Genomic DNA, 11,998 nt, shown 5'->3' with positions numbered 1-11,998 from the left:
GTCTCTGCAATGTAGTTTACAAGATCATCACGAAGGTCCTTGTTAATAGGCTTCGTCCTCATATTGCGGATATTGTTGGCCCGTTTCAAGGAGAATTTATTGCGGGACGAGGAACTCCTGACAACATCATTATTGCTCAAGAAGTCCTCCACTTTATGAAGAAGACTAAATCAAAGAAAGGCACACTGGCCTTTAAGATTGATCTGGAGAAGGCTTATGACAGAGTTGACTGGAGGTTTTTAGCTCATACCCTTAAGAGTTTTGGTTTTCCTATTCCTACACTTAATTTGATTATGAATTGTGTCACTGCTTCTTCTTTATCTATTCTTTGGAATGGGAGTCGTCTGAATGGCTTTACTCTTAGTCGAGGTCTTAGACAAGGAGACCCTATGTCACCCTATCTTTTTGTGTTGTGTATGAAGCGATTGGCATGCTTTATTAGTCATCAGGTTGATTTGGGCTTGTGGGAGCCGGTTGCTATTTCTAGAGGGGGACCAAGAATATCCCACTTAATGTTTGCGGATGACTTGCTTCTATTCTGTAAAACTACAAAGAGACAATGCAAAATGTGATGTTGGTTTTAGAGACTTTTTGCAAAGCATCTGGGATGAAGATTAATGTGGAGAAGTCTAAAGCGCTTTGCTCTAAGAATGTCTCTGCAACAAGGAAAGAGATTTTCACTGGGGTATCCTCTATCAGATTTGTCCAGGACTTGGGCAAGTATCTTGGAGTTACTGATGAGCGGATATTTTATACGCTTTTTGGGGGTAATTTCATGTAGATTTTAGCATGTTTCAGTTAGTTTTTAGTAAAATAATATTAGTTTTTAAGCAAAAATCATATTTCTGGACTTTACTATGAGTTTGTGTGTTTTTCTGTGATTTCAGGTATTTTCTGACTGAAATTGAGGGAGCTGAGCAAAAATCTGACTTAGGCTGAAAAAGGACTGCTGATGCTGTTGGATCCTGACCTCCCTGCACTCGAAATGGATTTTCTGGAGCTACAGGAGTCCAATTGGCGCGCTCTTAACGGCGTTGGAAAGTAGACATCCAGGGCTTTCCAGCAATATATAATAGTCCATACTTTGCGCAAGGATAGACGACGTAACTTGGCGTTAAACGCCAAGTTCATGCTGCTGTCTGGAGTTAAACGCCAGAAAAACGTCATGATCCGGAGTTGAACGCCCAAAACACGTCATAACCTGGAGTTTGACGCCAGGAAAGGCCTCCACACGTGGAAAGCATTAGTCTCAGCCCCAGCACACACCAAGTGGGCCCCAGAAGTGGATTTCTGCACCAATTATCTTAGTTTATTCATTTTCTGTAAACCTAGGTTACTAGTTTACTATTTAAACAACTTTTACAGACATTTCTTGTACCTCATGATATTTTCAGATCTGAATTACATACTTTTGACGGCATGAGTCTCTAAACTCCATTGTTGGGGGTGAGGAGCTCTGCAGCGTCTCGATGATTTAATACAATTCCTTTGTTTTCCATTCAAACACGCTTGTTCTTATCTAAGATGTTTATTCGTGCTTAATTGTGAAGAAGGTGATGATCCGTGACACTCATCACCTTCCTCAATCCATGAACGTGTGCCTGACAACCACCTCCGTTCTACATCAGACTGAATGAATATCTCTTAGATTCCCCAACAGAATCTTCGTGGTATAGGTCGGATTGATGGCGGCATTCATGAGAATCCGGAAAGTCTAAACCTTGTCTGTGGTATTCCGAGTAGGATTCTGGGATTGAATGACTGTGACGTGCTTCAAACTCCTGAGGGCTGGGCGTTAGTGACAGACGCAAAAGAATCAATGGATTCTATTCCAACCTGATTGAGAACCGACAGATGATTAGCCGTGCTGTGACAGAGCATAGGAACGTTTTCACTGAGAGGATGGGAAGTAGCCACTGACAACGGTGACACCCTACATAGAGCTTGCCATGGAAGGAATCTGCGTGTGAGAAGAGGATTTCAAGGAAGAGTTGAAGTCAAAGGACAAAGCATCTCCAAAACTCCAACATATTCTCCATTACTGCACAACAAGTAACATATTCCCCAGTCCTTTATAAACAAGTAACTCTATTGTTCAAGTAATCCAAACAATTTTGTTGACATCCTGACTAAGACAAATAAAAGAAACATTGATTGCTTCAAGCCAATAATCTCCGTGGGATCGACCCTTACTCACGTAAGGTATTACTTGGACGACTGATGAGCGGATAATTTATACACTTTTTGGCATTGTTTTTAGTATATTTTTTAGTATGATCTAGTTAGTTTTTAGTATATTTTTATTAGTTTTTAGTTAAAATTCACTTTTCTGGACTTTACTATGAGTTTGTGTGTTTTTCTGTGATTTCAGGTATTTTCTGGCTGAAATTGAGGGACCTGAGCAAAAATCTGATCCAGAGACTGAAAAGGACTGCAGATGCTGTTGGACTCTGACCTCCCTGCACTCGAAGTGGATTTTCTGGAGCTACAGAAGCCCAATTGGCGCGCTCTCAACGGCGTTGGAAAGTAGACATCCTGGGCTTTCCAGCAATATATAATAGTCCATACTTTGCCCAAGATTTGATGGCCCAAACCGGCGTTCAAAGTCACCTCAAGAAATTCCAGCGTTAAACGCCGGAACTGGCACCTAATTGGGAGTTAAACGCCCAAACTGGCACTAAAGCTGGCGTTTAACTCCAAGGAGAGTCTCTACACGAAATTGCTTCATTGCTCAGCCCAAGCACACACCAAGTGGGCCCGGAAGTGGATTTTTATGTCATTTACTCATCTATGTACTAGTTTTCTATAAGTAGGACCTTTTACTATTGTATTAGGAGAGCTTTTGATCATGTTTTGATGATTGAACCCTCTTTGGGAGGCTGGCCATTCGGCCATGCCTAGACCTTATGCTTATGTATTTTCAAAGGTGGAGTTTCTACACACCATAGATTAAGGTGTGGAGCTCTGCTGTACCTCGAGTATTAATGCAATTACTATTGTTCTTCCATTCAATTCCGCTTGTTCTTTGTCCAAGATATCACTTGTTCTTCAACATGATGAAGGTGATGATTGACGCCCATCACCATTCTCACCCATGAACAAGGTGACTGACAACCATTCTTGTTCTACAAGCATCTGAGGCTTAGTGAATATCTCTTGGATTCCTGATTGCACGATGCATGGTTGATCGCCTGACAACCGAGTGCTCGCCTGACAAACGAGCCAACCATTCCGTGAGATCAGAGTCTTCGTGGTATAGGCAAGAATTGATGGCGGCATTCAAGAGAATCCGGAAGGTCTAACCTTGTCTGTGGTATTCTGAGTAGGATTCAATGACTGAATGACTGTGACGTGCTTCAAACTCCTAGCAGGCTAGGGCGTTAGTGACAGACGCAAAAGTATCAATGGATATTATTCCGGCCTGACCGAGAACCGACAGCTGAATTCCGCTATGCCGTGACAGGACATATGCAATCGCTTTCACTGAGAGGATGGGAGGTAGCTGCTGACAACAGTGAAACCCTACACGAGCTTGCCATGGAAAGGAGTAAGAAGGATTGGATGAAGGCAGTAGGAAAGCAGAGAGACGGAAGGAAAGGCATCTTCATATGCTTGTCTGAAGCTCTTACACCAATGATATACATAAGTATCACTATCTTTATCTTCTATGTTATTTTCATTCATCATCATATACATTTGAGTTTGCCTGACTAAGATTTACAAGATGACCATAGCTTGCTTCAATGCTAACAATCTCCGTGGGATCGACCCTTACTCACGTAAGGTATTACTTGGACGACCCAGTGCACTTGCTGGTTAGTTGTGCGAAGTTGTGTAATGCCATGGTATTGAGCTACCCAGTTTTTGGAGCCATTACCAGGGATTATGAGAGTTGTGAAAAAGTATTGTTCACAATTTCGCGCACCAAGTTTTTGGCGCTGTTGCCGGGGATTGTTCAAGTTTTGAGCAAGCTCTTTGTCCGGTAACATCAGTGCCAAAATCCGGCAACAAGCACCAAGTTTTTGGCGCCGTTGCCGGGGATTGTTCAAGTTTTGAGCAAGCTTTTGGTAACAATGCCGGGGATTGTTCTAGTTTGGACAACTGACGGTTCATCTTGTTGCTTAGATTAGGTATTTATTTTTTTCGAAATTCTTGAAGATGAATTCTAGAGTTTCATGATGATTTGTTGAAATCTGGCTGGCTGAGAAGCCATGTCTAATCTGATTGGACCGAGGTTTCAACTTATCACCACAAGAGCTTGTTGATTTTCATCAATTTTGCTTTTGGAGCAGTGATCTGCTAAGATTTGGCTGACCTTTGGTCATGTCTAGTGTTTTGGACCGAAGCTTTCTTTGAAAGCTTGGCTGGCTGTGAAGCCATGTCTAATTCCTGGACCGGAGTCTTAGACTAGCATTGCACTGATTCCTGGAATTCTCATTAAGAATTTTGATACCTTTTTCCACTTAATTTTCGAAAAATACATAAAAATTTGCAAAACCATAAAATCCAAAAATATTTCTTGTTTGAGTCTAGAGTCTCATCTTAAGTTTGGTGTCAAATGCATGTTTTTGTTATATTTTTCGAATCCATGCATATATTTCTTGTTTTGATCTTTAAATTCTATTGACTTGAGTGTTCATGTGTCTCATATAGTGTCAGTAGTACACAAACTGCTAAGTTTGGTGTCTTGCATGCATTGTTATTTGATTCTTGTTGCATTTTGATTATTGAAAATCCAAAAATATTTTTAATTTGTGTCTTTTCAAGTCAATGATACAAAGAATTGAAGATTCAGAACATACTGCAGAGGAATTATACAGAAAAAGCTGAGCATTCAAAAATGCCCAGTGAAGAAGGCAGACTGGCGTTTAAACGCCAGCCAGGGTACCTGGTTGGGCGTTTAACGCCCAAAGAGGTAGCATTTTGGGCGTTAAACGCCAGAATGTATACCATTCTGGGCGTTTAACGCCAGGATGGTGCTAGGGGGAAGATTTTGTTTTCAAAATCAATTTTTTTTTCAAGTTTTCAAAGTTTTTCAAAACCAAATCTTTTTCAAATCATATCTTTTCAATCAAATGTTTTCAAAATCAATTTCTTTCCTTTTTAAAAGATACTTACTAACAATTAATGATTTGATTGAACATTTTTTGCCTTTTCTATTAAGAAAGGTTTTATGTTTGAATCATATCTTTTCTTGTTAGGCAAGTCATTAATTTTCTAAATCATATCTTTTCAAATTGTTTTCAAATCATATCTTTTAAAATTGTTTTCAAATCATATCTTCTCAATCACATCTTTTTTAAAAACCATAACTTTTCAATCAAATCTTCTTAACCTCATCTTTTTCAAAATAGTTTCAATCAAATCTCTTTAAACTTCTAAATTTTAAAAATCTTTTTCAAAAATCACTTGATCTCTTTTCCACTTTCAATTTTCGAAAATTATCAATCAAATTTTCAAAATGTTTTCAAAATCTTTTGATTGAAATTTCGAAAATTTTCTTCCCTCCTCCTCACATCCTTCTATTTATGGAGTACTACTCCTTCTTAATGCACAATTCAAACCTTATCTAATTAAAGTTCGAATTCTTCTTCTCCTTCTTCTTTCTATTTCTTTGTTCCTCTGACATTTCAAGGAATCTCTATACTGTGACATAGAGGATTCCACATTTTCTTTTTCTCTTCTCTTTCATATGAGCAGGAGCAGAGACAAAGGCATTTTTGTTGAAGCTGACCCTGAACCTGAGAGGACCCTGAAGAGAAAACTAAGAGAAGCCAAAGCACAACTCTCTTTAGAGGACCTAACCGAATTCTTCAAGGAAGAAGAACACATGGCAACCGAAAACAACAACAATGCCAACAATGCAAGGAAGGTGCTGGGTGACTTCACTGCACCTACTCCTGATTTCTATGGGAGAAGCATCTCTATCCCTGCCATTGGAGCAAACAACTTTGAGCTTAAGCCTCAATTAGTTTCTCTAATGCAACAGAATTGCAAGTTTCATGGACTTCCAATGGAAGATCCTCATCAGTTCTTAGCTGAATTCTTGCAAATCTGTGACACAGTCAAGACTAATGGGGTTAACCCTGAGGTCTATAGACTGATGCTATTCCCTTTTGCTGTAAGAGACAGAGCTAGAATATGGTTGGATTCTCAACCTAAAGAAAGCCTGGACTCTTGGGAAAAGCTAGTCAATACCTTCTTGGCAAAGTTCTTTCCACCACAAAGATGGAGTAAGCTTAGAGTGGAAGTCCAAACCTTCAGACAGAAGGATGGAGAATCCCTCTATGAAGCTTGGGAAAGATACAAACAATTAATCAGAAGATGTCCTTCAGACATGCTTTCTGAATGGAGCATCATAGGTATTTTCTATGATGGTCTCTCTGAACTATCCAAGATGTCTTTGGATAGCTCTGCTGGAGGATCTCTTCATCTGAAGAAGACGCCTGCAGAAGCTCAAGAATTGATTGAAATGGTTGCAAATAACCAATTCATGTACACTTCTGAAAGGAATCCTGTGAACAATGGGACTAGTCAGAAGAAAGGAGTTCTTGAGATTGACACTCTGAATGCCATATTGGCTCAGAACAAGATATTGACTCAACAAGTCAATTTGATTTCTCAAAGTCTGTCTGGAATGCAAAATGCACCAAGCAGTACTAAGGAAGCTTCATCTGAGGAAGAAGCCTATGATCCTGAGAACCCTTCTATGGAAGAGGTGAATTACCTAGGAGAACCCTATGGAAACACCTACAATTCTTCATGGAGAAATCACCCCAATTTCTCATGAAAGAATCAAGAGAGACCTCAACAAGGTCTCAATAACAATAATGGTGGAAGAAACAGGTTTAGCAATGGCAAGCCTTTTCCATCATCTTCTCAGCAACAGACAGAGAGTTCTAAGCAGAATACTTCTGACTTAGCAACAATGGTCTCTGATCTAATAAAGACCACTCAAAGTTTCATGAATGAAACAAGGTCCTCCATCAGAAATTTGGAAGGACAAGTGGGTCAGCTGAGCAAGAAAGTTACTGAACTCCCTCCTAGCACTCTCCCAAGTAATACAGAAGAAAATCCAAAAGGAGAGTGCAAAGCCATAGACATGGCCGAATATGGAGAGGAAAGAGAGGAGGAAGACGCCACTGAGGAAGACCTCAGTGGGCGTGTACCAATCTCCTCTGAGTTCCTCAATGAGGAACAATGGGAATCTGAGGCTCAAAATGAGACCATAGAGATTCCATTGGACTTACTTCTGCCATTCATGAGCTCTGATGAGTATTCTTCCTCTGAAGAGGATGAGTATGTCACTGAAGAGCAAGTTGCTAAATACCTTGGAGCAATCATGAAACTAAATGACAAGTTATTTGGAAATGAGACTTGGGAGGATGAACCTCCCTTGCTCACCAAAGAACTGGATGACTTGTCTAGGCAGAAACTGCCTCAAAAGAGGCAGGATCCTGGGAAGTTTTCTATGCCTTGTACCATAGGCACCATGACCTTCAAGAAGGCCTTGTGTGACTTAGGGTCAAGTGTAAACCTCATGCCCCTCTCTGTAATGGAGAAATTAGGGATCTTTGAGGTGCAAGCTGCAAGAATCTCATTAGAGATGGCAGACAATTCAAGAAAACAAGCTCATGGACTTGTAGAGAATGTTTTGGTGAAAATTGAAGACCATTACATCCCTACTGACTTCATAGTCCTAGAGACTGGGAAGTGCATGGATGAATCCATCATCCTTGGCAGACCCTTCCTAGCCACAGCAAAGGCTGTGATTGATGTTGATAGAGGAGAGTTGATCATTCAAGTGAATGGAGAATCCTTGGTGTTTAAGGCCCAAGGACATCCCTCTATCATCATGGAGAGGAAGCATGAAGAGCTTCTCTCAAAACAGAGCCAAGCAGAGCCCCCACAGTCAAACTCTAAGTTTGGTGTTGGGAGGCCACAACCAAACTCTAAGTTTGGTGTTGAACCCCCACATTCAAACTCTAAGTTTGGTGTTGGGAGGTTCCAACATTGCTCTGATCATTTCTGAGGCTCCATGAGAGTCCTCTGTCAAGCTAATGACATTAAAGAAGCGCTTGTTGGGAGGCAACCCAATGTTTTATAGTTAACTATTTCCTTTTGTTATTTTATCTTTTTTGTAGGTTGATGATCATAAGAAGTCACAAAAACAATGAAAAAAGCAAAAACAGAATGAAAAACAGGAAGAAAAATAGCACACCCTGGAGGAGAAGAAGCTGGCGTTCAAACGCCAGTAATGCTAGCTGTTGGGCGTTTAACGCCCAGTCTGGCACCATTCTGGGCGTTTAACGCCAGAAAGGGGCACCAGACTGGCGTTAAACGCCAGTAAAGGGCAACAACCTGGCGTTAAACGCCAGGAATGGGCACCAGCCCGGCGTTTAACGCCAGAAATGGCTCAAAACGTGGATTTTGATGCCACTTGGTGCAGGGATGACTTTTCCTTGACACCACAGGATCTGTGGACCCCACAGGACCCCACCATCACTCTCTCTCTTCTTCTCCCACTCACCAATCACCTCAATACCTCTTCCCCAAAAACCCTTCACCTATCAAATCCCATCTTTCTCTTCACCACTCACATCCATCCTTCATAAATCCCCACCAACCTCACCCTTCAAATTCAAACCACTTTCCCTCCCAAACCCACCCTCCATGGCCGAACACATCACCTTCTCCCTCTTCCTCATTTCTTCTTCTTCTACTCTCTTCTTTCTTCTTTTGCTCGAGGACGAGCAAACATTTTAAGTTTGGTGTGGTAAAAGCGTTGCTTTTTCATAACCATTATGGCATCCAAGGCCGGAGAAACCTCTAAAAAGAGGAAAGGGAAGGCAAAAGCTTCCACCTCCGAGTCATGGGAGATGGATAGATTCCTCTCAAGGGTGCATCAAGTCCACTTCTATGAAGTTGTGGCCTTGAAGAAGGTGATCCCCGAGGTCCCCTTTTCACTCAAAAAGGGTGAATATCCGGAGATCCGCCATGAGATCCGAAGAAGAGGTTGGGAAGTACTTACCAACCCCATTCAACAAGTCGGAATCTTGATGGTTCAAGAGTTCTATGCCAATGCATGGATCACAAAGAACCATGACCAAAGTGTGAACCCGAATCCCAAGAATTATCTCACTATGGTTCGGGGGAAATACTTGGATTTTTGTCCGGAGAGTGTGAGGGTGGAGTTCAACTTGCCTATGATGCAAGGAGATGAGCATCCTTACACTAGAAGGGTCAACTTTGATCAAAGGTTGGACCAAGTCCTCACAACTATATGTGAAGAGGGCGCACAATGGAGGCAAGATTCAAGAGGAAAGCCGGTTCAATTGAGAAGGCATGACCTCAAGCCCGTGGCTAGAGGATGGTTAGAGTTCATACAACGCTCAATCATTCCCACTAGCAATCGGTCCGAAGTTACCATAGACCGGGCCATCATGATTCATAGCATCATGATTGGAGAAGAAGTGGAAGTTCATGAGGTTATAGCTCAAGAACTCTACAAGGTGGCGGACAAGACCTCCACTTTGGCAAGATTAGCCTTTCCTCACCTCATTTGTCACCTCTGTTATTCAGTTGGAGTTGACATAGAAGGAGATACCCCCATTGATGAGGACAAACCCATCACCAAGAAAAGGATGGAGTACACAAGAGACCCCTCTCACCATGAGATCCCTGAGATACCTCAAGGGATGCACTTTCCTCCACAAAATTATTGGGAGCAACTAAACACCTTCCTAGGAGAATTGAGTTCCAACATGGGACAACTAAGGGTGGAGCATCAAGAACACTCCATTCTCCTCCATGAAATTAGAGAAGACCAAAGAATCATGAGGGAGGAGCAACAAATACAAGGAAGAGACATTGAGGAGCTCAAGCACTCCATAGGATCTTCAAGAGCAAGAAAGAGCCGCCATCACTAAGGTGGACCCGTTCCTTGATTTCCTTGTTCTTTATTCTTCTGTTTTTCGATTTTTATGCTTTATGTTTATCCATGTTTGTGTCTTGTGATCATTAGTGTCTTAGTGTCTATGCCTTAAAGTTATGAATGTCCTATGAATCCATCACCTTTCTTGAATAAAAACGTGCTTAATTGAAAAGGAAAGAATTGCATGAATTCTGAATTTTATAATAGTTTAATTATTTTGATGTGGTGGCAACACTTTTGTTCTTTGAATGTATGCTTGAACAGTGCATATGTCTTTTAAACTTGTGGTTCATGAATGTTGGCTCTTGAAAGAATGATGAAAAAGGAGACATGTTACTGAGGATCTGAAAAATCATTAAAAATGATTCTTGAAGCAAGAAAAAGCAGTGAATACAAAAAAAAAAGAGAGAAAAAAAGGAAGCAAACGAAAAGAAAAAAAAAACCGAAAAAGAAAAAAAAAAGAAGAAAGAAAAAGAAAGAAATAAAGTTGTGATCCAAGGCAAATAAGAGTGTGCTTAAGAACCCTGGACACCTCTAATTGGGGACTTTAGCAAAGCTGAGTCACAATCTGAAAAGGTTCACCCAATTATGTGTCTGTGGCATGCATGTATCCGGTGGTAATACTGGAAGACAGAGTGCTTTGGGCCACGGCCAAGACTCAATAAGTAGCTGTGTTCAAGAATCATCATACTTAACTAGGAGAATCAATAACACTATCTGGATTCTGAGTTCCTAAAGCAGCCAATCATTCTGAATTACAAGGGATAGAGTGAGATGCCAAAACTATTTAGAGACAAAAAGCTAAAAGCCCCGCTCATCTAATTAATATTGATCTTCATAGATGTTTTTGGAGTTCATTGCATATTCTCTTCTTTTTATCTTATTTGACTTTCAGTTGCTTGAGGACAAGCAACAATTTAAGTTTGGTGTTGTGATGAGCGGATAATTTATACACTTTTTGGCATTGTTTTTAGTATATTTTTTAGTATGATCTAGTTAGTTTTTAGTATATTTTTATTAGTTTTTAGTTAAAATTCACTTTTCTGGACTTTACTATGAGTTTGTGTGTTTTTCTGTGATTTCAGGTATTTTCTGGCTGAAATTGAGGGACCTGAGCAAAAATCTGATCCAGAGACTGAAAAGGACTGCAGATGCTGTTGGACTCTGACCTCCCTGCACTCGAAGTGGATTTTCTGGAGCTACAGAAGCCCAATTGGCGCGCTCTCAACGGCGTTGGAAAGTAGACATCCTGGGCTTTCCAGCAATATATAATAGTCCATACTTTGCCCAAGATTTGATGGCCCAAACCGGCGTTCAAAGTCACCTCAAGAAATTCCAGCGTTAAACGCCGGAACTGGCACCTAATTGGGAGTTAAACGCCCAAACTGGCACTAAAGCTGGCGTTTAACTCCAAGGAGAGTCTCTACACGAAATTGCTTCATTGCTCAGCCCAAGCACACACCAAGTGGGCCCGGAAGTGGATTTTTATGTCATTTACTCATCTATGTACTAGTTTTCTATAAGTAGGACCTTTTACTATTGTATTAGGAGAGCTTTTGATCATGTTTTGATGATTGAACCCTCTTTGGGAGGCTGGCCATTCGGCCATGCCTAGACCTTATGCTTATGTATTTTCAACGGTGGAGTTTCTACACACCATAGATTAAGGTGTGGAGCTCTGCTGTACCTCGAGTATTAATGCAATTACTATTGTTCTTCCATTCAATTCCGCTTGTTCTTTGTCCAAGATATCACTTGTTCTTCAACATGATGAAGGTGATGATTGACGCCCATCACCATTCTCACCCATGAACAAGGTGACTGACAACCATTCTTGTTCTACAAGCATCTGAGGCTTAGTGAATATCTCTTGGATTCCTGATTGCACGATGCATGGTTGATCGCCTGACAACCGAGTGCTCGCCTGACAAACGAGCCAACCATTCCGTGAGATCAGAGTCTTCGTGGTATAGGCAAGAATTGATGGCGGCATTCAAGAGAATCCGGAAGGTCTAACCTTGTCTGTGGTATTCTGAGTAGGATTCAATGACTGAATGACTGTGA

General features: G+C 41.0%; 1 non-coding gene across 1 annotated transcript; it reads right to left on the bottom strand.

Annotated features, from left to right (window-relative positions):
- Positions 1-6,235: 6,235 nt before the first annotated feature.
- Positions 6,236-6,343, bottom strand: LOC130942501 (small nucleolar RNA R71). The gene has a single exon (XR_009071069.1). It is a non-coding gene; the product is annotated as a small nucleolar RNA R71 (small nucleolar RNA).
- Positions 6,344-11,998: the final 5,655 nt, after the last annotated feature.

Source organism: Arachis stenosperma, chromosome 7, assembly GCF_014773155.1.
Source record: "Arachis stenosperma cultivar V10309 chromosome 7, arast.V10309.gnm1.PFL2, whole genome shotgun sequence".
Taxonomy (NCBI): Eukaryota; Viridiplantae; Streptophyta; class Magnoliopsida; order Fabales; family Fabaceae; genus Arachis; species Arachis stenosperma.
Note: the sequence above shows the minus strand (reverse complement) of the source record. Positions and strands in the feature narration are given on the sequence as shown.